The sequence below is a fragment of the Molossus molossus genome, unplaced genomic scaffold (genome assembly GCF_014108415.1).
Source record: "Molossus molossus isolate mMolMol1 unplaced genomic scaffold, mMolMol1.p scaffold_m16_p_2, whole genome shotgun sequence".
Taxonomy (NCBI): domain Eukaryota; kingdom Metazoa; phylum Chordata; class Mammalia; order Chiroptera; family Molossidae; genus Molossus; species Molossus molossus.
Window position 1 is genome coordinate 348,792 of NW_023425355.1, and position 27,826 is coordinate 376,617.

Consider the following 27,826-nt stretch of genomic DNA (forward strand, 5'->3'; position numbering starts at 1 on the left):
ATACACCACTTAATTTTAAAGACAATGGTCACCAGTTAAGCAGAGGAGCCGAAAGATTAGGATACTGCTATACAGATCTGGGTAGAAAACCTGGAATCAGCCTTCCTTTCCTTTGAACTCACCCTATTCTATAAGTCACTGTTTTTGCCTCATTTCAATGATGCTTTGGTAGCTACACATACATATATTTAGCACCTGAATAAATGGAAAGACCCATCTGTTTGTTGTATAGATAAAGACCCATTTGTTTATTGTCTAAGGTGCTGATGTCATGATATTGCTGACCTCAATGATTCATGAGTCAAGGCCAAGTCACTACTAGCCAAACACTGAAAGATGCTGAAAAGCAGGTAGGTGAACTAATCTCTCCTTCTTGATTTTCACCTCCACTATTCTACTGTCAGGTATCTTCCAAGACTAAATACCATTCATTAATGGAGGCCTAAAGTAGATGCAGCTTACGCCAGGAATGGGATTCCTTTATTTCCTGAAAATTTAATTTCTTAGACTGTAAAATCCACAGGCCTGCTCTAGGCAGCCAGGCCACATACTAGACAAATTACTCTTTTAAATGAAAAGCCTTTTTGGCATAATATGCACTGAAAAGAGAAGTGTGTTCCTAGGCTTGCTCTTTATTTTGCCCTCTGTGTTTTTGGACTCCCTTATCCTTTCTCTGATCCACATGACTCTGATCCAATCTCCCAATAACCCTCTAGGAGGCCCTTTGTAATTAATTTCTCCCTGCTATAGGTCATCTACTTATGGCACTGAAATGCTGTGTGTCACATGTGTAAGGTAGCATTGGCCACAATGGGCCCAGAAGAAAATATTGGGAAACCAGCTGTTTCCAGACCCTTAAGTAGAAGGACGGCTCAAGCATTTGGAATAGCCTGAGTAGGAGAGGCCGCAGTGGATAATAGGGCAGAGTGCTCCTTTGTGGGCTTGTTGCTGAGATGGGCAGCTTAGGGAGACAGCTGTATGTTCAGTGGGCCTGCAGAATGAAAACTCAGACTGGTCTGTCTTCATTCAGCAGACAGACTTATGTTAAGAGACCATAGGCATTAGGGCTGCCAATAATACCCTATGTTGTATTTCATTTGGCCTCACAAACAACCTCAGGGGCTGAGGAAAGCTAAATGTTGAAGACCACGTAGTACACATTGCTTCCCCTCCCTGTGCCTCAGAGTTTTCAAACTCAAAAATGAGAACTTGGTCTAGAGCTCATCTCTGAGGTCTTTTCCCACAGTAACAGTTTCCATGGTGGTAACATTTTTCATATGGAGGATTTGAGCCTCAGATACATTAAAGCAAGTTGCCCAAAGCCACACTGTAAATCAGAGAGTGATACTTACAAGTCAAGCGCTGAACCTTTCCCTTAGATTGTCCTGTCCGTGGTCTATTTGAACAGTGATGTAAGGGGGACTCTCGCTTCTCAACGCACAAAGCCCATGCTTATCTATTCTGTTTAACACTCTCGCTTGATCACCTTCCCACCCTACCCCTGCCCCTCACTGATTAGCAGGACCTTTAACCTTTTCCCTGATGTTGCCCAGGATCCATATCTTGTTTGACGACAGCTGTTTTCCTGGAATATTGCGTGGCTGGATACAAGGTCATTGCTACCCTTACACAGTGATATTTGAAGTCAGAACTTCAGTTACATCGGCTCAGAGAGTTCTGTGGCCTGGGTGTGGCAGAAAATCAGGGTAGACAGAGCCATTCAAAAACATCTTATTGTGAGGTGTCCAAAAAAAGCAAGGAGGGCTTAGAGGGAAGGACTACTGAAAGGCACCATGGGGAAACTCAAGAGACAATGAGTTGATAAAAGCAAATGGATTCAATTGTCAATCACTATGCAGCAAAGAACCACGATGACTGAGATTTCTTCAGTTAGGATAAAATGGCATTTCTGACTTCGACAGGAATTTAGCTTGAGGGGAAGGCAGTTGGGGGGGATGAAAATATTTATCTTCAGCAGGTTCAGCTTTTGTTGTAAGACATTTAGTTTAAGAAATGTTGTAAGCTGAGTACTCTGAGGGATGAAATTCTGAGAACTGTATCCTTCATATGATTCTTGGAAACCAGTGGGAATTTGACTCAGAAAGGCAGAGGTGATCCGTGGTGTTGTAATAGCACTTTGGAAACTGAGATGGAAAATTTGTCCCTGAAAGGCTAGGCTGTTGGAGGAGACTCATTGGAAGTTTCTATCTGAAGAAATCAATGAAACAGAGTAGACTTCTAAACACATATGGTAGGTGATGGGTCTATGTGTTAAATCTTTGGTTTATGCTCTAGAACAGAAATTTGTTGCTTTTGGGCAAGAAGTTCCTGCGGTTCACAGGGTCTCTGTCTACCTTGTCCCAGTGACTGTCGTTTTCACTGTCTTTTGTTCTGTTACTTTTTTCTCTTTTTCATTTTTCTAATTTGAGATTAAATTCACTTATCTTTATCAAAAAAATCCATGGACATTTCACAGATTTTAAAAATACAGAAAACAATTAACATTTTGCTTTTATAATGATTTATGTTTTTATTTTGAATAAGTAGAAAGATACTGAAAAGCAATGAGAATCAATAATATAACAAACACACCTATATCTCTACTCAGAATTGATAAACATTTTTTTATCCTCACTCGAGGACATTTTTGCATCTGTCTTCAGATAGAGTGGGAGGGAGAGAGGGAGGAAGAGAAGAGAGAGACACATCGACTGGTTGCCACCCACACGACCCCAACCAGGGCCTGGGACAAACTGCAACGGAGCTCCTGCCCTTAGCAGGAACTGAACCCGGGACTCGGGCTGCAGGGCCAACGCTCTAACCGCTGAACCAAACTGGCCAGGGCAGCAACATTTTTTTTCCTGTGGTAAGTACACTTAACATACCTATTCACTTAACAAATTTTTAGGTATACAATACAGTATTGTTAACTATAGGCACTATGTTGTACAGTAGATCTCTACAACTTATTCATGTTGCATAACAGCTGTTACCATTTTTAACATTAAGTTTGCTTTAAATTTTTTTTCCAGTGGTATAAATGAAACATTACAATTTAATTTCTGTCCCATTTTCACCCTCACTTCTCTCTAATCATTCTCAGAAACAAAGATTAATTTGGTATGTATTCTTCCATTTCATTTTTATACTTTTACATACATGTATGTGTGTGTATATATAGTTCTATTTAGAATTATATATATAAAATTATATATATAAATATAATTATATATAATTATCTGTTTTTTTATTAATTTACATAGGTAATATCCTAATGTATATGTCATTCTGCAACTAGTTTTTTTTCTTTCATTCAACATCTTGTTTGAGGATGTATTCTATTTTTCCCTTTTACATTTCCCTTTTCCACTCTAACTGTGCCCTAGAGCCAATAACATATACATTACTTTTTCATGATATTTTTATGATAAAATAATATATAATCATGTACAGGTAAATTGAAAATGCACCAATTGATAGCTCTTAGGACCAAACAGCTCAAACTCCTACTATTGACTTCAATTTGAAAAGGTTCAACACAGCTCAGCCTGGCCAGTTATTTGGCTATAAAACATTGAATTATACCTCTTTGTTAGTCTCCTACATTTTGTGAAGGAGTAACAGGCCCAGAGGAAGAAAATGACTTAGCAAGGGCATATGTCCATTTAATATCGTACTCCAAAGTCTTGTCTCCCTGTTCTGTATGTGAAACCTTTCCATGGTAAAAAATAAAAATTAAAGGGAAAAAAAACTTAAAACTGCAATTTTCATTATAAGAATTGTCCATTTTAAACAATTGTGGCAAATACAGAAAAGTTAAAAAATAAAGAAATCAAGGACTGCTTATTTTAGTATTTCCCTGTACATTTGTTTCTATAGTTATACTTTATTTTGCTTTTACCCACTTAACATTATAATGTTATAGTGCAGTTTCCAAAAAGCAGATTTGTACATGGAAATCTTCCCAATGAATAATTTTTAAAGCACAATTTGGCTATTTAGCCATGTCCACTAATGGTCGTTAGTGCCAATTCAGTGCCAACAGGAATCACCAATTTGGGGTGCAGCGAAGAAGGAAATTTATTCAGTGCAAACTGTTCAATTGTGTTACAGCTCAATTATGGAGCAGTATGGCTGTGAAACAGCTTAGCTATAAGGAGGCCCTGGGGCGAGGCAGCCCTGGGATGAGGCCTCTCTCAGGCTACACAGCTCTGATCTTCTCTGCCTGCTTTGCTCTGCTCTGCTCTGCTTTGCACCAGTTTGCTCCATTCTGTCCTGTGCCAGTTTGCTCTGCTCTGCTGAGACATCTTTGGTGTTTCAACTCCAGCTAGGGAAACCAGTCTTTATCCTTTAGTGGAAAGGGAACGTGCACTCTTCAAGCCAGAGGGGAGCTGACTTATATAGAAGTCCCTGTCCCTGGTTCCTGATTGGTTCATCTTTATGCAAATGAGGACCCCAAATCCTCACGGTTTGATTGGTCCAAAAGGCACTGTCCTGATAGACCAGAATGGAGCCCTTCTGGTTGGTTGGTGAAGATGCTGATGAAGATATAGCTGCACAGCTCTGATTGGACAAGGGAAGCCTCAGACCTGTTAGTAGAAATACAATTCCAGGAACTTCTTTCTAAAGGCTGGCTCAGATTGCAAGAATATAGTGCAGGCAGGCAGTTCAGTGTGAGAGGCAAGCGGTTCAGTGAGGCTTCTCCCTGGAGTGCAGTTTGTGTGAGAGGCCACTGTTTAGAAATGATTGCTAGGCTTGGCTTTTAAATTTGAGCCCAGTTGGCGACCAGGAGCCCTTCTTAGTAGGTATTTTCTTTCTCAGAGTCCACTTTCCCCCTTTCAATCAAAACCTGTTGACAGACAGCATTGATGATGGATCAGGTCAGTTTGTCTTGTGTTGCTGCCAGAGTAGCTTAGCTATGTGCTCCAGTTCCATCTAGTCTCTCGATGGGACTCCTGTGCAGGAAAGTTGCCAATAGGGTAACTAGAGTAACTTGCTTATAAGAGGTCTCTCAGGCACTTGCCAAACTAAAAAAAATTCATTGTCTTAAAAAAACAGCCAAAACAGCCCTGGCCGGTTTGGCTCAGCGGTTAGAGCGTCGGCCTGCGGTCCGGAGAGACCCAGGTTCGGTTCCCGCTAAGGGCACGTACTTCGGTTGCAGTTTGTCCCCGGCCCTGGTTGGTCGTGCGGGTGGCAGCCACTCGATGTGTCCCTTCACGTCGATGTTTCTCACTCTCTCTCCCTTCCTCTCTCTCCCTCCCACTCTATCTGTACAAAAAATGGAAAAATATCCTCGGGTGAGGATAAAAAAAAAAAAAAAAAAAAACAGCCAAAACAATTTGGAAAAGGTTAAAGAACAACAAAGGCACTTAGTTTATAAGAGAAATTGGGGGTGGTTGAGAAAAGGTATTGGGCATCAGTAGTAAAGTTTCCAACCATCATGAATTATAAACATGGAGGGATACAGTGGTTTGATGGATCATTTCTATTCTTCATGTAACCATTACTTGACTTTTTGTAGTAGGTTTTAAACATTTGGTTATACAGAATATCAATACCTTGACAAATATATTGAACAAATTAGAACAACAATAAGCAAAACAAATTATAACCCAGACCTTAAAATACTTCTGACTCCAGTTTGCAGCCACGTGAAAATGTCACAAAATGTAAATGCTGACCAGCCTTTGACACTAGAAGCAAAACTGGAATGCCCCTTATGGGATTGGCAAGGTTAAGGAGTTTGGTTGTATCTGATTCTACCTGGGAGGAAGTATTTATCCAGTACAGCAGGAGGTATTGGCTATGGCACAAACTCCTCCTTGGGCTGTGAGCACATAATCAAGGATGACTCTGTAGTCATAGGTTACTCAATCCTCAGGAGTCCAAAGATGTTTGTTAGGCTCAAATGGCTCTGGTGGTTGTGTGATCAATTTGATTGAAGCTTCCAGCTAGGTTTCACATTATATCTAACTGAGCGGTACCAAGGCCACCCCATGACAATACAATCTGAGAAAGCAATTACCCTCCTCTCCTGAAAAACCGCTGGCAAGTCACATTACACAGAGAGGCCACTCTAGTTATCTTCATAAACAGGGATCCTCATCAGGGTAGTAATCTACTATTGATAAACCCCCCTTTTTCCTCTGATGAGAACTTGGAGGAGTGGCTGTTAGTTTGAGGATACCAAAAGTGGATGTCAAGTGACCCAAAAGGTATTGCCCAGTCAGCCTCCAAATATCTAGACAATCAAACGCCCAAGGCAGATTTTTGTATGCACAGACAAAAATATAACCTGTGGGGGCACAAACAGAGCCTGCAAGAGTCTGCTTATTTATGGATTCCTTTACATGAAGGGAGGTGAGAACCTTTCCCAACCAGAACTCAGTCTGGCTTGAACATCCTGTAGAAGTTCTTTCCGTATGTTTGAATAGGATGGGGTGAACATTTAGGTTTCTGACAGTGTGGGCTATTTCCACTCACAAAGGCCTTACAAAGAAATGGTAGTCCCACAGCAGTCAGCATTGAAATACGTGCAATGGATGTAAGGTATTTAAGATGTGGGTAGTGATGTGATAAGGGCTGGCTAGTGACTAATTCACCTGTGGGCGATGGTTGGGTTTCACCTGGGGCGAGTGTGGCAGATGCATAAGGTGGGTTTAGGTAGGCACAGGGGAAAGGTGGAACTCCCTTTTGAAATTTAACCCAATAAGTTTTACAAGGGGGAAACTCTGGTGAAATCAACGGTGTAGTTGAGAAATTGGTAACAGAAATAACCTGGGCTCATTAGTTTTACCAGAGGTAGAGGCAAGCATTGCATGGCAATTCAGCATCCAGATAGGTTCCAGGAGGAGGCTAAGGTTTGAAATCATTGTATCATAATACTTTTATGCTAAAGTTCCCCATTTACAATTGTTGAATCAATAAAAATTAGGAAGTACTGTATAGTTGAGGGTTAAATTATATAAAACATACAACCTAAAACATAGGCAAGGTAACCAGCTTATCATGAAAGAAGTAAGATCATTTATGTCCCAGGAAAATTACGACTATGAAATAAACATAAGGATTATATATAGCATGAATTAACTTCACTGGCCCAGTTTTGGATCCTGGGAAAAGTCATCTGCTTCCAGTGCCATCTGCTGTTTGAGTATTTGTCAGTTCTGGGTAACTTAAATTTGAGGTCTATAGGCTGGGGTGTTCAATCAGGTGAATGAAATGCAAGTGTGTGAGCCTTCTTAAATGAGAAACATGTATTCCTTTTAACTTTTCAAGTCAGGGATAAGTTAACAATGGTCCCTTTCAGTGAGGCTGAAGGGAGTCCTTGTGGAGCTGTCTGTTTTGATGGACCATATATCCAGGTTTGGTGTCTTCATCGCCTTTATAAGTTCTTTGCAATAAGTTAGAAGGTCTTTTTAATAAGAAATATTCATACATTCCCTGATCTAGTTTTAAAGGTTCTTCAGTAATGATTTTTAAAATGGGACAATGATGTTTACCATATTGAATAGATCTTAAGTAATAGCATGGGAACGGTTTTAGGACAAAGCAGGTTAAAAGATTCAACAAGCCCTGGTCGGTTTGGCTCAGCGGTTGGAGCGTCGTCGGCCTGTGGACCAGAGTCCCGGGTTCAGTTCCCGCTGGGGGCACATAACAAAATAAAGATTCAACAAGTTTTACCAATTGAATTCTAACTATTTTTTTCATTTGTTCTATAAAATTGGAGGACTGGATGGTAAGTGCAATGGAAATGCTGAAATATCAGTTAAATTTTGCATATCTAGTGTAAAATTTGTGTAATAAAATGGGCTTCCCAGTCTCTGTGAGACTCTGTGGGGATTTTCCAAGGAGGAAAAATACTTCCTACAAGTATTTTAGTAACTGCTGTGGTTATAGCCCTTTGATGTGGGAATGCTTCTACCTAATGAGAATACATATAAATCATTATTAATACATTTATATTTTAAGGGGATAATTGGATTTAAATTCACTTTTTAAAGATCAAATATGCCTAATTAGTTTAATTTCCCCCTTTTGTAAAGAGAAATTGTCTTATTTTAGCTATACATTTGATTGTCCACTTAAAGCTTTACAAGCAATTATAGAAAGTCAAATAGTTAGAAGTAAAATTTAGCTGTTTAAGAGCATACCAATAGTTTAGGGAAACTTTTTTTTCTCTCTTTTTCCTTTTTTTAACTTAAATTTATTGGGCTGACATTGGTTAATAGGGTCATATAGGTTTCAAGTGTACATTTCTATGATACAGGATCTGTATGTTCAGCTTCACTAGCTATTAGGGAAATCCAAATAAAAACTACAGTGAGATACACTTGTTAGAATGGTGATTGTCAACTTTTGTTCTTTTAACAGAGAAAGAAACCCAAATTCTTATTCTGTATCAGTACTTTTGAAATTCACTTAAATGAATCTGTTCCAATCTAGGTTTCACCATACATAAGATTGATTTTTTTCCAATATTCTTTCTCCATAAACTTTCTACAACTTTTATGAACCTTCTGCAACTTTCAGCTTTTGTCCTATCTTTTTATCTTTCTTATTATAGGACAGTCACTTTACTTTAGGACAAAATTACTTTTTACCCTCAATAAACATTTATTTTGATTCCTCATGACTTCTTTTACCCAACACACATCTTACTCTTTTTTTAATTTTTTATTCTTACCCAAGGACATTTTTGCATTTATCTTCAGATAGAGCAGTGGAGAGAGGGAGGAAGAGAGAGAGAGAAACATCGATGTGAGAGAGACACATAGACTGGTTGCCACCTGCACAACCCCAACCAGGGCCGGGGACAAACTGCAACCAAGGTACGTGCCCTTAGCGGGAACTGAACCTGGGACTGTCTGGTCCGCGGGCCGGTGCTCTAACCACTGAGCCAAACCGGCCAGAGCACACATCTTATTCTTTATATGCAATCATTTTCAATCACCATAACACCCTAATTATGCTTTGTAACAAGTGTCTGGATCTTAATCTGAGGAAACTTTGCCCTTTTAGTCTTGTAAAATAACACACTAAGGTCTCCAAACTTAGTACCCTGGTTTCCCATATGGTTTGCTAGCTCTAAAGCTAGAGAGAAGTGGACAACTGCATGACTTTAATTAAATTAACATCCTTAGCTAATTTTCATTTACTAAAGATTGATCCTAGATCATGTGCACTTGAAAAGTGCAATTGCGTTAGTTTCTGTTGTTTTTCCAATTTTTATGAGCACTCATTTGTTTTAAGCCAATTAAATGGGGCCCTTTTACAATCTAACTTTGAATTTACAAGTTAATTTTTGGCAATACTATCTAGTGGTAGAAACATACCATATTTATAATATACATACATAGACATACGTAAACACACAGACAACACAATAAAAAAACTCCAGAGAAAAAGGATGGATCCCAATATGTTTTCTGGCAAATGAAGTAAGTTGAGGTTTTGTTCAGATGGCTAAAGTTTTTGCATGCTGTAAGAATTCCTTTAAAGCTCTTTTTAAAATCAAAGAATGCTACTTTGTAAATTACATAAATGTCTAACCTCTTGATGTACACCTGAAACTCATGTAAAATAATATTGAATGTCAAACGTAACTGAAAAATAAAAAAATTTTTTCAATGAAAAAAATGAAAGAATGCATTTTCTTGTTTCTGAGAGGTTTGAGATCTTCTCCTTTAAAGCTTCTTCTTAAGGTAGGATTATCAACAAACACACACACAAAATAAATAGAAAGCAAGTGTTCACAAAATTGGAAAGCTCAGAAAAATAAAGAAACTGGCCTCAAAAGGCCTGAGTTTTCAAAGTGGCAGATGTTCCTGGGGAAAAGATTGAAAAATGGCTACAAAAGTGAGGCCTAAGCATCAGATGGCTGCTGCCCATCTGGAGACAAAGAGGGTGGGGGAGGGAAAGGAAAGGTGCAGAGGGCAGGCGGGGTGGCAGGCAAGGTGGGCTGGTGAGTGAGATGTTCTGAGGATTTTCAGTCAGCCTGGTTTTATAGTCACAAGTGCAGGGGTCAGTGGGAAAGTTTTCCAATGATCCCTCTTTTGTTCCAGTTTCATGAGTGCCGGTTTCCTTTTTAATTTATCAAGGCATTTACCCAATTTAGAATTATTTTTTCCTAAGGGAGGCAATAGTAGCCTCTTGACTGTAATTAGAGTTCTCAAGTTACCAATTAAAAAAAGGCTTCCCACTGTTTCTGGGAGGTACCATATTTTCTTTGTTCTAATTGAGCGTGCAAATAAGCTTTGGGGTTTCAAAGGAACACCATCTTGGCCAACAAAGCTCGAGATCATCTCTGGTGATTTTTGTCCAGAGGCCTAGCCAATTGCAATTCTCTGGATCATAATTTTGGTATATGTAATCAGCTAATGTCCCAGATGGTGACTGATTAGCATGTGAAAATTTAGAGTGTCCGTTAGTGTTAGTATCCTCACAAACTTCATGGACAAGGCCTAGTCCCAACCTAGAGGATACCCTCCCCAGTATCAAACGTGATGGAGGAAAGCCCTCCTTGGAGGATACACACAAGACTGAGGGATACCCCTTGTAGACACCAAACCCGAATCATATGTAGGAGTCCACTACCTAAACTGAATAAAATATCTGAGACTTTACTAGCAAGCATGTGAGATCTTGAATCTGAGAGGACTTACCCAAGGTCCTCAGGTGCCACTCGGAAGACAACTTGAGCACAAGGGCTCCTGCAGGTGGAAAATACATTGCTTTCAAGATGCATTGGTTTCAAGAGGGTCAGGAGATCAGGTGGTTGCTTCAACACTGCACATTGGGCACCATGGACTTCCACGCAGTGGTTGTTGGCACCAATTCAATGCCAACAGGAATCCCCAATTTGAAGAAGAAAACTTTATTCAGTAAAACAGCTCAATTGTGATACAGCACAGCTATGAGAACAGTACGACTGTGGAACAGTTTAATTGTGTTACAATGCAACTGTGAAGCAGCAAGGCTGTGAGGAGGCCCAGGGGTGAGGTGGCCCTGGGCGAAGCAGCCCTGGGGTGAGGCTCCTCTCCAGCTATACAGTTCTGCTCTGCTCTGCTCTGCTTTGCCCTGTGCTGGTCTTTTCCATTCTGCCCTGGGTAGGTCAGCTCCACTTTCATTGACTGAGCCCTCTTCTGGGGAAATGCAGCCTTCAGTCTTTGGTGAGGGTGTACTCTCCAAGTCAGAGAGATGACTTATAATATAGATAGAAGTCCCCATTCTTTGTCCTGATTGGTTACAATGGAACCACTCTGATTGGTCATTAAATATGCTGATGTGCAGCTCCAATTGGACAAGGAAAGCCTAGTCCTAGTGGTTGAAACATTATTCCAGAAACTCTATAAGGACTGGCTCAGATGCAGGAACAAAATGCAGGCAGGCAGTTCAGTGTAGTTCATGTGAGAGCCTCTTGCTTAGAAATGGCTTTTAGGCTCTGCTTTTCAATTTGAGCCCAGTCAACCACCAGGAGCTCTTAGTAGATACCTTCCTTGTCAAGGTCCACAGACATTGATATCACACAGGCAAGGACTTCAGGGCCATAATATATTCTCCAGAAAATTTTATCAGATCTTGTTTTTCTAAAAAAACAAAACCCAGATTGGCATTTCCTGGATTTCTGCTCCTGAAGTTATCACTCAGAAGAGGTAAAGTGTGCACTGAAATGACTTGGTGTGTGTCCAAGGGATGCCCTGGTAGACTCCTCCACCTCCAAACCAAGGGTGTGGAAGCTCCCTTGAGGCTCACAGGGAGCCAATTCTAGGGATGCCCGGCTTATAGAAACTGACCCTGAGGAAAGGACAGTGATTGTTTTCCCCAGTTGGTGGGGTGCCATATTCAATTGTTCAGAGCTAGAGCACAAAAAGAAGGGCAGTCTTACAAACTTCAGCATTTCTATGAGAGAGAGAGAGAGAGAGAGAGAGAGCGCCACACCACTTATACATTCACACATACATTATTAGAATTATTGAGTACAGTATTGGTTGAGTTAATTGTAATACATGCAAAGTGGATTTTACTATCAAGACCTGGGACGGAACTGTGATAGCTTATTATTCTAAACAGTTCAACATGTTTGAAACAACAAAGCACCAAGATATTAAGCTACTTGCTCAAGGCACACAGCAAAGCACAATGCTGACATTTAAAAAAATACAATTAAAAAAAAAAGAGCACTGTTATTCTTGGTCTTGGGCCTTGAAAAGCCCTCTAAAGCTCACCATACTTCTAAAAAGAACTCTCTCTCTAGCCAAAATATTTTATTTTCTTTAATTTTTCAATTACAGTTGACATTCAAAATTATTTTGTATTAGTTTGAAGTGTGCTGCATAGTGGTTAGACAATCATATACTTTACAAAGTGGTCCCCTTGATATTTCAAGTATCCATACATAGTAATTACAATATTATTGTCCAAATTCCCTGTGCTGTACTTCATATCCATGTGACTATTTTGTAACTACCAATTTGTAGTTCTGAATACCTGTTTTCACCCATACCCCTAACATCCCTGCCCTCCAGCAACAATCAGTCTGTTCTCTGTACCTATGAATCTATTTTAGTTTTGTTTGTTTCCTTTTTTATCTGATATTCGTCTTTCTCTGACTGACTTATTTCATTTAGCATAATACCTCTAGGTCCATCCCAGCTGTCACAAATGGTAAGATTTAATTTTTTTTAAGATCAAGTAATATTTATTGTATATATGTACCATAGCTTTATTTGTTGTTGACACTATTACAGATGTCTCCCATTTCCTCGTCTTTGCCCATCTTTACCCAGTCCCTGCATCCCCACCCCTGGCCCTCACCACCATGGGTTATACATATACTGTATGTTCTTTGGCTAATCACTTTACCTTCTTTCGTCCATCCCCCCCCCCCCTTGGATGGCTGTTAGCCTGTTCTATGTATCCATGCCTCTGGTTCTATTTTGTTTGTCAGTTTATTTTGTTCATTAGATTCCACGTCGTCAAAATCTGTATTAGTGAGGATTCTCCAAAGAAACAGAATCAATAGGAGATGGTATAGAGCAGTCGTTCTCAACCTTCCTAATGCCGCGACCCTTGAATACAGCTCCTCATGTTGTATGTGGGCATATCTGCATGTGGGCGGACCCACCTGGAGACGGATAGAGGAGCGGTGTCTGGGTTCCTAAGACTGTCGGAAATATGTGTTTTCTGATGGTCTTAGGCGACCCCTGTGAAATGGGTCATTCGACCCCCAAACAACCCACTGGTTGAGAACTGCTGATATAGCTAGCTAGCTAGATAGATAGATAATTGATGATAGATAGATAGATGATAGATAGATATATAGATAGATAGATAGGCAAAAAGAGATGCAATTGGCGGAGGTGGTTATGAAGACTGAGAAGTCTCATGAAATGTTCTCTGAAAGCTGAAAACCCAAGACAGCTGGTGGTGTAGTTCTAGTCTGAATCCAAAGGCCTGAGAACGAGAAGAGCCAGTTGTGTAAGTTCCAGTCCTAGAGCAAGAGAAGAACTATGAACCAGTTCTAAGGTCAGGCAGAGAGACTTCAACATAATTAAAGGCATAAAGGGTGGGTTGGAAGTCCCTTGAGATTTGACACAAGCCCTCAATTTCTGAGGGATATTAAAGGAGCTCTCTCATTCCATTTATCCAAAGCTTAAAGTCATTCATAGAAACAATATACCTAAACACTACCTAGTAAGTGTAAGATACTCTAGCAGGAAGGAGGGAGGTGATAGGAGTAATAATGGAGTGGTAGGTGAGTAAAATAGACCCTATTTTAGGGAAACTGTGTTTTGTTAGGGGAGAAATGTGTGCATAGGAGTATTTCTAGGGCAAAGTATAAAATATTGCATGTCACCCTGGCCGGTGTGTCTCAGTGGTTAGAGCGTTGGCCCGCAGACCAATGAGTCCTCGGTTTAATTCTAGTGAAGGGCACGTACCTCGGTTTCGGTTTGTCCCCAGCCCTGGTTAGGTTGTGCTGGAGGCAGCCATTCAATGTTTCTCTCTCTCTCTCTCCCTCACACTCTATCTGATGATAAATAGAAAAAGATAGTGCATGTCTCTGGGGGTTGTAAGTTGCATGTATAGTACTTTGTTCAGCAGGATTCTCTGGGACTGAAAGGTGTATAATGAAACTAGGTAAACCAGCAACCACACTATTAAGAAGCATTACCATCCTAGGTGTTTTTATGTTTACCCAATGAATCTCACATCGACATCTTAGTCACAAATATTCTCTGTCTCCTGGAAATAACTAAGAGATCATCCAAACCATTTTTATGTGATATAATAATCACCTTTTCTAGATTACCTTGCATATATATACATCCATTTACAGGCAATGTCCTCCAAAGGAGTCATGTCAGAATGCCCATGCTCTTCATTTTTTTTTTTTTTATTCTTTTGAATTGTGATAAAATACACATGACATAAAATTTGCCATCTTAAACATTTTTAAGTGTAAGGTTCTGTGGAATTAAGTAATTCACGTTGGTGTACAACATCACTAGCATCTAGCTTCAGAATTATTTTCTTCTTGCAAACAAGTGCTGGTGAGGGTGTGGAGAAAAGGGAACCTTTGTACACTGTTGGTGGGAATGCAGACTGGTGCAGCCACTGTGGAAAACAGTATAGAGTTTCCTGAAAAAATTAAAAATGGCCCTGGCTGGTGTAGGTCAGTGGTTAGAGCGTTGGCCTGTGCACCAAAGGGTCATGGGTTCCATTCCCAGTCAAGGGCAGGTACCTGGGTTGCAGGTTTGACCCCTGGCTCCAGTCAGGGTGCGTGTGGGAGACAACCAGTTGATGTATCTTTTTCACATTTCTCTCCCTCTCTTTCTTTCCCTCCCTACTTCTTTTCACTCTCTAAAAATCAATGGAAAGCCAGGCCAGTGTGGCTCAGTGGTTGAGCGTGGACCCCTGCACCAAGAGTTCATGTGTTCGATTCCCAGTCAGGGCACATGCCAGGTTGTGGGCCTGATCCCCAGTGGGGGGCATGCAGGAGGCGGCCAATTGATGTTCTTTCTCCTCGATGTTTCTACTTCTCTCTCCCTCTCCCTTCCTCTCTCTGTAAAATCAATAAAGAAAAAAAAAAGCTGTGGTACATTTACACAATGGAATACTACTCAGCTTAAAAAAGAAGGAAGTCTTACCCTTTGAGACAGCATAGATGGACCTGGAGAGTATTATGCTAAGTGAAATGAGCCAGTGAGAGCAGGACAAATATCCAGTGATCTCACTAGTATATGGAATGTAATGAACAGATATAAACTGACAAACAAAACAGGACCATAGGCATGGAAGTATTGAACAGACAGAGAGATCTCAGAGGGAAGGTGGGAGGGAGGGCAGGAAGAGATTAATCAAATAATTTATATATGCATATATGCATAGCTCATGGACACAGACAATAGACAGGTGAAGGCCTGGGTGGGGCAGGAGATGGGTAGAGGGGGGCAAAGGAAAGAACATGGGAGACATCTGTAATACTCTCATCAGTAAAATAAAAAATTTTAAAAAGCTGTGGAACATTTACACAAAGGAATACTACATGGCTGTAAAAATTAAGGAACTGTTACCCTTTGGGACAGCATGATGGACCTGGAGAGCATTATGCTAAGCAAAATAAGCCAGACAGAGAAAGACAAGTACCACATGATCTCACTTATATGTGGAATCTAATGAACAAAATAAACTGATGAACAAAAACAGAGCCAGAGGTATGCACACATGGAACAGACTGACAGCTGTCAGAGGGGAGAGGGGTGAGGGGGATGCATGAAAGAAGGTGAAGGGATTAGCCAAAGAGCATATATGCTTAGCCCATGGACACAGACAACAGTGTGGTGATGGCCAGAGATGGGGGCAGTGGGTGGGGGAGGTGGGTAAAGGGAAGGAAATAGGAGACATCTGTAGTAGTGTTAACAATAAATTAAAAAAAAACAAAAACATCTGTACCCATTAAACAAATAACTCCCCATTTACCCCACTCCCCAGCCACGGCCACACACCATTCTATTTTCTGTGTCTATGAATCTGACTATGCTAGGTTTCTCATATAAGTTGAATCACACAATATTTTTTTGTCCTTTTGTAACTGGCTTATTTCACTTAGCATCAAGTCCTCAAGGTACATTCAGGTTGTAGCATGTGTCAGTATTTCCTTCCTTTATATGTATAGATCACATTTTGTGTATCTGTTCATCTGTTGATGGAGGCACCTTGCTTGCTACCACCTTTTGGCTGTTGTGAATAACGCTGCTATGAACAAATATTGTTTCAAAATCTTGCTTTCAATTCTTTTGGGGATAGATCCAGAAGTGGCATTACTAGATTATACCATAATTTTATTTTTAATTTTTTGAGGAACTGCCATACTGTTTTCTATAGTGGCAGCACCATTTTACATTCCCACTAACAGTGCACAAGGTTCTACATCCTTGCCAACAAATCTTTTCTTTTCTTTTTTTAATAATAGGCATTCTAATGTTTGTCAGGTGGTATCTCATTGTGGTTTTAATGTGCAATTTCTTAACGATTAATGATGTTGGAGATCTTTTCATATGTTTATTGGCCATTTTTAATCTTCTTTTGACAAATGTCTATTCAAGTCCTTTGCTCATTTTTAAATTGGGTTGTTGGGAGGGGGTTGTTCTTTATATATTCTGAATATTAATCCCTTTTCAAATATATGATTTGCAAATGTTTTTCCCATTCCATTGATTGCCTTTTTTCCCTTGTTAATCCTCACCCAAGGACATTTCTTTACCAATTTCCAGATAGAGTAGTCTCTGCAACCTACAAAATAGAAAAGTAGGCACTGGCCCCTGGGGTGTGTATGTGTTACAAAACCCATTTTGGATTGTTCATTGTTAGTGTATAGAAACATAACTGATTTTTGTATATTGATTTTTATGTCCTGATTTTTGTTAGTTCTAAAAGTTTTTTGTGTAATATTTAGGGTTTTCTGTTGTATAAGATCAATTCACCTATAAACAGAGATACATTTACTTCTTACTTTCCAATTTGGATGCCTTTTATTTCTTTCAGAAAACCTATCCTGAAACTGAGCTGAAATATGTTTTCTTGTAGCTTTTTGTGTTTTCTTGACCAATCTTTTAGTTCAGAACAGTTTCATATCTACATAATTATTGTGATGATAGTATAGAGAGTTCCCATATACCTCACAGCCAGCTTCTCCAATTATTATTATTATTTTTTTTATCCTCACCCGAGAATATTTTTGCATTTATCTTCAGATAGAGCAGGAGGGAGAGAGGAAGAAAGAGAGAGAGAAACATTGATGTGAGAGACACACATCGACTGGTTGCCACCTATACAACGCCAACTGGGGCCGGGGATGAACTGCAACCCAGGTATGTACCCTTAGCGGGAACCGAACCCGGGACTCTCTGGTCCGCGGGCCAGCGCTCTAACCGCTGAGCCAAACTGGCCAGGGCTCCAATAACTAATATCTTCCATTACTATGGTGCTTTTGTCAGAATTAACAAACCAAAATTAATATATTGTTATTAACAATAGGCTGTATTCATATTCCCTACGTATTCCCCTAATGTTCTTTATCTGTTCCGGGATCCCATCCAATATACCACATTACATTTCGTCATCATGTTTCCTTAGCTTCTCTTGACTGTGACAGTTTCTGAGACTTCCCGTGATAGTTTTTGGAATTACTGGTCAGGTATTCTGTAGAGTGGCCCGCAATTGGGATTTGTCTGATGCTTTTATCATGATTAGACTGGATTTAAAAGTTTTATGGAGAAAGACCACAGAGGTAAAGCGCCAAAATAGCATCCTGACATCAGTGTTGATGCTGACCACGTCTGCGGTAAGTTTGTCAGGCTTCTCCAGGGTAAAGCTCCTGTGTTTCCCCACTTCTGTAATGTAATCTTTGGAGAATCTACATAAATTATTTGGAATTCTCGTGCACTGGAGATGTGTCTATTCTCCCCTACTTATTTAATCGTTTGTTTATATCAGTATGGGCTCATGGATACTTATTTTAAACTTTGGGTATAGTTCAATACTACGTTATTTTGTTACTCAGATTTTTTCCCCAGCTTTGGCCACTGGGAGCTTTTTCAGTTGTCTCCTGTGTCCCTTCCATCATTGTGCGTTAATTTTTTTATTTCTTTTGAGCCAGTTGAGTTTTGTTCTGCCTTCTATCACAAAAAACAACAATGTAATCTCTCTTGTGTGTGACAGTCCTTCAGATATTTTAAAACAGCCATTGTTACCCACTCTGGTCTTCTCCTGACCAAACATTTCCCACCAGTACCTCACGTATTGAATCTATTAACTCCTGTCTCTCCTAGTTAACTTTCTTCTTGAAAAAATAGAGAGCTGTTGAGGGGGGTAGACAATAATGTGGTAGTTGCTGGGGAGGGGCTGGTGTTGGAAAAAATAAAAGTAAATAAATAGCTATTAAAATTTTTAATAAGTATTCCACATCTGGAAACAATAGGAATGAAGCCCCCTAGAGGAAATATGCTTCTGCTTTGTGCAGACTTAATGTTTTTCAAAGCCATTTCGGAACTTATTTCTTTGACCCTTCTAAGCCTTTGTGAGGCAGGTAGGGCAGGTAGTAGTATATCCAGAAAATGAAAGACTCGTAGTTAGATTGAACTGGGCTCTGCTGATTCTTCCTCCGGTAACATTTACATTTTGTTTAAACTTTGACTGTGTAGGCTAATATTTATTTCTCAGACCTTCAACCTTAATCAGAATTGCCTGTACATTTGCATGTGGGCTGAATTGAGCGTCCTGATATAAAATGAAATACAAAAGTTAAGTCTGAAATGCAAACATTTATGAAATGTTGCTAAAACATAAAAATCTTTTTGTGTTGCTAGTAGATATCAATTGGGTGGTCAAGGAAGAACCCAGAAGGCACATGGTTAACTTGGGAATAGAGGTGTGAACAGAACAAAAAGAATGTTTTCTAATTGTCCTTGCTTGCGGTGGGTATTAGGCAGCTAACTTTGTGTTTTTTCCCCAGTTATCAAGTTCTAATAATTGAAAGGTGCTGAGGTGTAATCCCAAACAGTGTATAATCCTCAAACAACGTACACGGTGATGCTTTGTAACACATACACACCTCAGTGGCCAATCCCTACTCTTCTGTTTTGTAGGTTGCAGAGACTACTCTGGGAGACTTGGTAAACTGTACCAACTTTCACTTTGCGGATGTTTTTGCCCATTCACAACCAAGGCAAGAAGATAGGAAGAACCTTGTCATATGGGCTAGCACTGAGGTGAGGAGAAAAAAAATATAGCTAGGAAATATTTCTCTTTTTGTACCTGACCACTTCCTCAATCTTAAAACCAGTTTGTACAAATTGTGATGCATACAGAATATTTCGGATAACAGCTCCCCAGGATGAATGGTTACCACACCCAAAGACCAGCTGCTGCCTGCAAGGAATCAATTGAAAAGAATCAGCTAGCTGTCTGTGGTGCCACCTACTGGCCTGGGTGGGATGCACAAAGTAATTTATTTAGAAGGAGGAGGTCTGAGGGTTGGCTGGCAAATGGGAAGGGCTGAATTTCAGGGCTGAGGGAGGAGGGTACCCAGAGAAGAAGGATGGCAACAAAGGGACTAAGAGCTAGACTTTTCAATGCTGCTGACAAAGGGTGGGGAGGAGTAAATGGGTATAGATACAAATCTCTACTCTGAAAGTGGAGGTTGGTAAAGAAGCTATCTCAGCCCTGGCCGGTTTGGCTCAAGTTAGAGCGTCGTCTTGCAGTCCAGCGAGACCTGAGTTCGGTTCCTGCTAAGGGCATGTACCTCAGTTGCAGTTTTCCCCCGGCCCCGGTTGGGTTGTGTGGGAGGCAGCCACTTGATGTGTCTCTCTCACATCGGTGTTTCTCTCTCTCCCTCTCTCACTCCTGCTCTATCTGAAGATAAATGAAAAAAAAAAAAAAAAAAAAAACTCAATAAGAAAAATACATTGTATCTCTTTTCCCAAAATCCTTAACGGAACCTGCAGCCACAAGGACAACCTCTTCTTCCATTGAAACACTGAAGCATTTCCAAACTTGGAAACTAAACGTCCAACTCTTTCAGGCCACTTGTCAGAGGGACAGTGACTAAGCACTGGACGGCAAGTGTGAAAGTACAAGAGATGGTGAGAGATGTAGCCACAGGAAGCCTGGAGAGCAGCACAAGGGGAAGGGAAAAGCCTGACAGCATCCATTCTGCCATTGCCGCAAAGTACGGGGAGGAAAAATCCCTTTGCGAACAGACCCAGAGTGGGTGTGTGGCTTCAATCTGACAGTCTCATTTTCTTCAGTGGTTTGGGGGAGGGTGGGAGGAAGAAAAGGGAGCGAGGAGGAGGTGAGAGAAAACACACAGCCATTTTTATAATTAAATTTCAGAATCATTTTATTATGTAGCTTCAATTCATTCAAAGTTGTTTTTTCTTCCAGCCCCCCTCCTTTCTTAAAACTCTTGTTCCACTCACTGCCCCTCCTGTGTGACACACACACACAGAGTCACACAAACACGCATTACCCTTGATATGAATCAAAGCAGGCAGAGAGGTACCACCTCAGCACTCGCCTTTGTAGCCAGGGACATAAACAACATTCAGGAGGTTTTTTGGCCTTGAGAATGTTTTAACAATAATGGTACCATTCCACTTTTACTCAGAAAAATATAAAAGGAAAGTAAAACGTTTAATAGGTACAAATATTGTGCTTCTGCTGCAATTAATAAATAATGCCAAATTGAAAGAATAGCATTGTCTGGCGATAAGTGGAATGGTGCTGTTTCTGATGTAATGCTCCAGTGGACGCATTTATGAAATTGTATGCTGCTGAACACATTAAATTGACCTCTGTGGGCCAGGACATAATGTCCTCTTATTGTTGTGTGTTGGTTTTACTATTTAATGGGTCTCACTTAAGCCTAACTCAAATCAGGGGACAATGAATAAAAACCCAAGCAACCTGAGGTATGCCTTGATGAATCTGTCCAGGAACTAGTATGAGATTTGGACACAGATACTTAGGTCTCTGGCCAAGGAGAAATTATCTCTGTGGAGCATGAGTCTGGGAAGGCCAACACTTCCATTTCGAATTAATCAAAGTCTGTTCTTTAGACATTTGAATCAGTCTATTCTATTTCTCAGAAATGGCTCCTGGCCCCTCACCTTTTCACAGCTCAACCTGGAGTGAAGTCATAAAGAACCCAGCACAGGAACCTGGATGATCCCAAGCTGGGCTAGTACAAAACATTTCTCCAACATCAGCAATACTTGCACATACAAGGAAATATTTTGAGGAAAGTTTTACCAAGTCCTAAATATGTATTTTTCTCTCAGAAATTCTGAGAAACAAAACTACTTGACCTGGCCACAGGCCATAAAACCTAATTAGTTCTGTGAGTTTGCTTAATGTTTAAGCCTAGCCATCAGTGGTTAACTGTACAGATCCAAAGAATTTAAATCCTCATTGCAGACGGATAAAAGCTAAACACAATATAGAGAGAAATCAATTTCTCTTTAACCTGGGCCCCGGGGAAAACCAAAAACCTGAGGAAGGAAGAGAAATTAGTTACAGAGTTTCCAGGACTCTATAGTGCTCTGGGGAATTAAGCAATGATCATACACAAGACTGAAAAGATATGTACATGTTTTGTAGGCACTCAGGCCTGTGTACATATGGTATATTCCGCATTCTCTCCACAGCCTGGTAAAGCAGAAGAGGCTTTGTCCTCCTGTCAGAGTCCCTAGGATTTCACTAGTTTCTTAAGATGAGTGTATTTCTGAGGCAGTCTGAGTAGTCCATCAGACTTGCTGACGAGGGAGGGTGAGAAGGAAAGAATGTGTATGGATGGGAGCAGGGGTGGGCAGGGAGTAAGCAGTAGACAGTTGTTGTATTTATTTTATCCTCACCCGAGGACATTTTTGCATTTATCTTCAGATAGAGCAGGAGGGAGGGAAGGAGGGAGGAAGAGAGAGAGAAAAAAACATCGACGTGAAAGGGACACATCAACTGGCTGCCACCCACACGATCCCAACCAGGGTCAGGGACGAACTGCAACTGCCCTTAGCGGGAACTGAACCTGGGCCTCTCTGGTCTGCGGGCCGACACTCTAACTGCTGAGCCAAACCGGCCAGAGCAGTAAAATGTATTTTTAACCTACTGTTCAAGAATATGTGAACACATGCATTATTCTAACTACCTGTAATGCATTTGGGGGCTCATCCACATTATTTAATATTGGGGTTTCTCTTTTTAATTTATAATTTTTACTAGAACTCTTTAGAGTGCCTGTACCTGATTGCTTTGATGTTTTTCTCAAGCTAGTTGTCAATTTCCAACTGCTCTAAATGTAGCTTTTGTATTTCCTTGGTCGTTCCTGGCTTCTGTTCTCTTCCAGTTTGTGTTTTCTCTTCCTCAGGTGCAGCAGACACCTCTCCCACAGTTGGCTGAGTGAGACAAGTTGGTATAGGGTCGAAGTCCTAGAACAGGGATAAGGGCTGGAATGTATAGTGTAGTGAGCTGTGGGGAGGAGGAGGAAACTAAATCTTAAGTTTGGTGGAAAGACAGAAAAATTGGGTCCGAAAGTGCCTGAAGAAGGTAGGCACAAGGAAAGCGAGTGTCTTTGGTTCTAGCTGTTCACCAAACACCCTTTGTTGCTCTCTGTTCTTATCAACTTACCCTTCAACAGTCTATGAGATGTACGTAGTGTACATCTTTCAACCCATTCCTTTCATGAAATGTATTACTTTCACGATCTTTTTTAGTTTTCTCTTTTCCGTGGCCTGTGGGAGTCAAGAACTAGATGTGCCACCTCAGGAAAAAGTTTATCATTGCTCTGGGAAGATGGATTTACTATTCTGGCTTGTATTTGCATACATGCAACCACATGTAAGCTCAGCAACTACCTTATTGGCTTATATTCCATTTTTCCCAAAGTTTTTTTTTTTTTTTTATCCTCACCCGAGGACATTTTTTGCATTTATCTTCAGATAGAGCTGGAAGGAGAGAGGGAGGAAGAGAGAGGCAGAAACAATGATGTGAGAGAAACACATTGAGTAGCTGCCACCCACATGACCCCAACTGGGGCTGGGGACAAACTGCAACCAAGGCACGTGCCCTTAGTGGGAACTGAACCCAGGTCTCTCTGGTCTGTGGGCCGACGCTCAACCGCTGACCCAAACCAGCCAGGACTTTCCCAAAGTTTCTTATAATAACTTTATTGAGGTATTTTTTATTATAGTTTATATTTGATATTATTTTGTATTAGTTTCAGGTGTATATCACAGTAGTCAGACAATCATACACTTCACAATGTGCTCCCTCCAATATTTCCAGTACCCACCTGGCTCCATACATGGTTATCACAATATTATTGACTCTACTCCCTATGCTATCCTTTAAATCTTCATGACTATTCTGTAACTACCAATCTGTATTTCTCATCCCTTCACCTTTTACACCTAGTCCCCTAACCCCCTCCCCTCTGGTGACCATCAGTCTGTTCTCTGTGTCTATGAGTCTATTTCTGTTTGGTTTGTTCATTTATATTGTTCTTTAGATTCCACATATAAGTGACATTATATGGTATTTGTCTTTCTCTGACTGGCTTATTTCACTTAGCATAATACTTTCCAAGTCTATCCTTGCTGTCACAAATGATAATATTTCCTTCTTTTTTATGGCTGAGTAGTATTCCACTGTGTAAATGTATCACAGCTTTTTATCTACTCGTCTATTGGTGGGCATTTGGGTTGCTTCCATACCTTGGTTATTGTAAATACAATGTAATGAACATACTTGAGATTGGCTGATTTATTTTCCTTATAGTCCATTCTAAGCCTGAAATCCTTTGAGTATTATTTTTTTAAATCCAATCTTAACAGAGAATTGAATGAATGAATGAATGAATGAATGAATGAATGAATGAATAGGGTTCTCAGGTTGAATATGTTTAGGAAATAATAGAGTAAATAAAACAATTATTTACTACATGTCCTTCCAGAGTCTTTCTGTTTATATGTTGTGACTCTATATAAGATGCAACTTTTCCCAAACTCATTTGCTGAAAATACCTATTAGTAATATTTTGAGAAATACTTGTGTTACAAGGCATACATTTTTGAGAAATACTGTTTTTTTTAATTTAGCGGACTAGAAGTTTTTACATCACACACACACACACACACACACACACACACACACACATGAATTTGCTTGGCAAATAATGAGTATTTTCTCAGAAAGCAAATGTGGAAAATTGTTTGGCAGGAAATCACACATGGAGAGGCCCCAATGGGTCACTTGGTGCTTGAATATTATGTGGGAAACTATCTCAGAAAGGAAGCCAGGACGATCCTAGATTAGGCCATTACAGGAAAGACTCATTACTAGGGGGCAGGGTCCCTTTCCTGTTGCTGAGAGGGACTTTTGATCATGAAAGTCTAACCCATTCCCTTACTCTGTACTAAAGGACTTACTAGTTAACCTTGCATCTATTTTGGCAATATGGAAATTTGCATGCTGATTGGACTCATACTGGGGGAACTCTTTTGGTCTAAGGCAGTAGTCTTCAAGGGGAAAGTGGGAAAACTTTGCCATTTGGGATATTTGGCAATGCCTGGAAACACTTTTGATCACAACTGGATGGAGGGTTTGCTACTGGCATCTGATGGGTAGAGGCCAGGGTCCTTCTAAACCTCCTACATTTTTTATAAGAGAACCCTCCTCTACACACACACACACACACACACACACACACACACACAAAGAATTATCTAACCCACAATGTCAATAGTGCCCAGATTAAGAAATTGATCTAGCCCTTGCCGGTTTGGCTCAGCGGTTAGAGCGTCAACCTGCGGTCCAGAGAGACCCGGGTTCGGTTCCCACTAAGGGCACATACCTCAGTTGCAGTTTGTCCCGGCCCTGGTTGGTCGTGCGGGTGGCAGCCACTCGATGTGTCCCTTCACATCGATGTTTCTCTCTCTCTCTCTCTCACTCTCTCTCGTCCTCTCTCTCTCCCTCCTGCTCTGTCTGAACAAAAAATGGAAAAATGTCCTCAGGTGAAGATTAAAAAAAGAAAAAGAAACTGATCTGAGGAGCTTGGGTCCCATTTAAGTTGCTTTGATTTGGTCTCTGCATTTTTCTCCTGCTGTGTGTGTGTGTGTGTGTGTCTTTCTTGGCTTTGGAGGTTCTCATTATCTGCTTACCCATATAACATAGCCTGCCTGTCCCTGCCAAAATTATTTTAACCAGATTTTTACTGATCCATTTTTTATTTGTGTTAAAATGCCTTTTTTAATTAAATTTTAATTCTTATCTAATTTTAGTTTATTTAAATCTTCGCCCAAGGATATTTTTCCATTTATCTTCAGACAGAGTAGGACGGAGGGAGGGAGGGAGGGAGGGAGGGAGGGAGGGAGGGAGGGAGGGAAACTTCAATATGAGAGAGACACATCAACTGGTTGCCTCTCGCATGACCTCCACCAGGGTCGGGGACTGAACCACAAGCTAGGTACATGCCCTTGACCAGAATCTAACCTGTGACTCTTTGCTCCGCCGACAGACGCTCTAAACACTGGGCCAAACCAGCCAGGGAAAATTTCAGTTTATTTAAAGCAAATTTGCTATCTAATAGAATTCTGTAACTTGAACTTACTGTTTCTCATCACTGTATCCATTGCACTTTAGAACTCTAAGGGGTTAGGTGTTTCCATTTGAAACCGATTTTTATAACACTGCTAAATGGTTAAATGTCAGGTGTCCTGCTTTTGGATAAATGTTCTTCATCGGTAATTTTCTTGCTATATTTTTCTCTCTTCACCCACCCTCATGCTATTCCATCCACCTGTGGCCCACACATCTTCCATATCTGCCTATTGAAATCTTTACATTCTTATCCTAGTTAAGCAACTTACACACATTGAGAACACAAAGACCTTGTTTTATTCATTTTGAAATCTTATATAGCACTAAGCAATAGCACCTTGATATGTTAGGTACTAAATATTGAATGCCTGCATATTGAATAACTGAATTATATTTTAAAAACTGATGCATGCTTTCATGAAGCTTTTCTTGGTAGTGCAAAAAACATTGTTTTGTTTGTCTGGAGCAGGAGAAAAACTTTTATGTATATATACACTTAAAAAAAAAGCATTTTCCTAATGCCCTAAATCCCTAATGGTTTAGTACTCTGGAAGTTTTATATCCTGAGACTTGCACATATGAAGAATCAGAATACTTATTGTTATATACAAAATGGGTTTTAGTACACAGTAACATATCTTAAACATGTCAATTTTAGGATATTTCTCAGAAATGGTGAATCATACTAAATTGGAAGACAATGTTTATGGCAAAGTATAACCCTAAGAAAAAATCATCACTAAATGAAAGTATCTACATTTTACATTTTTACTTGCTCTTTTATCTTCTGGATAATAACAACATTTATTCCTGTTTTAACTTAGTTATTATTTTTTCTGTGTATTCTTTGTTGTTGGTTTTTTTCAATTTATTTACTTTTGTTACAGATGTCCCTCCTTTTTTCCCCCGATGACATTTTCCTCCCCACTTCCATTCTCCCTGCCTCACCCCTACCATCACAGTATTGTTGTCTGTGTTTATTGGTTATGGATATATGCATATAAGTTATTTGGTTTATCTCTTCCTGCCCCGCCCCCTCCCTCTGATGTTTGTCAATCTGATCCCTTCTTTCACGTCTCTGGGTCTATTTTGTTCATCATCTTATTTTGTTCATTATATTCCACAAATAAGTGAGATCATGTGATACTTGTCTTTCTCTGATTGGCTTGTTTTGCTCAGCATGATACTCTCCAGGTCCCTCCATGTCGTCTCTAAGGATAAGAGACCTTTCTTTCTTTCAGCTGCATAGTACTCCACTGTGTATATGCACCAAAGCTTTTTTATCCATTCGTCTACTGATGGACATTTGGGCTGTTTCCAGATCTTAGCTATTGTAAATAGTGCTGTTATGAACATGGGGTACATATATTCTTTCTGATTGGTGTTTCAGGCTTCTTAGGAAATATTCCTAGAAGTAGAATCACTGGGTCAAATGGCAGTTCCATTTTTAATTTTTTGAGGAAACACCATATTGTTTTCCATAGTGGCTGCACCAGTCTGCATTCCCACCAGCAGTGCACTAGAGTCCCCTTTTCTCCACACCCTCACGAGTACTCATTGTTCGAAGATTTTTTTATGGCGGCCATTCTGACTTGTGTGAGGTGATATCTCATAGTCATTTTAATTTACATCTCTGTGATGATGAGTGACATTGAGCATTTTTTATATATGTCTTGGCCATCTGTATGTCCTATTTGGAGAGGTGTCTATTCAGGTCCTCTGCCCTTTTTAATTGGATCGTTTGTCTTCCTTCTGTTGAGTTGTATGAGTACTGTCTATATATTTTGGAAATTAATCCTTTATCTGATGTATCATTGGCAATTATGTTCTCCCATACAGTGGGGTCCCTTTTCATTTTGATGCTTGGTTCTTTTGCTGTGCAGAAGCTTTTTAGATTGATATAGTCCCATCTGTTTATTTTTCTTTTGTTTCTCTTACCCTAGGCAATGTATCAGTGATGATCATGTAATTTTCATCTTTCATTTTGTTTATGTGATGTATCACATATATTGATTTGTGAATATTGTACCAGTCTTGCATTCCTGAAATAAATCCCACTTGGTCATGGTGTACGGATTCAATTTGCTAATATTTTGTTGAGGATTTTAGCATCTGTGTTCATCAGGGATATTGGCCTATAATTTTCTTTCTTTGTAGTGTCTTTATCTGGTTT

The 27,826-nt window shown here is 40.1% G+C and overlaps 1 protein-coding gene across 3 annotated transcripts in view; it reads left to right on the forward strand.

Annotated features, from left to right (window-relative positions):
* Positions 1-259: 259 nt before the first annotated feature.
* NEXMIF (neurite extension and migration factor) overlaps positions 260-27,826 on the forward strand; it is a 65,925-nt gene continuing 38,358 nt past the window's right edge. The window contains exons 1-3 of one of the 3 annotated variants that reach the window (XM_036271580.1): positions 270-350; positions 3,033-3,120; positions 19,149-19,271. The gene's annotated coding sequence lies outside the window, so the exon portion shown is untranslated. Of the gene's footprint in view, positions 351-2,834; positions 2,867-3,032; positions 3,121-19,148; positions 19,272-27,826 lie in introns of those variants that run through there. The other 2 variants (XM_036271579.1, XM_036271581.1) reach the window with 2 other exon arrangements.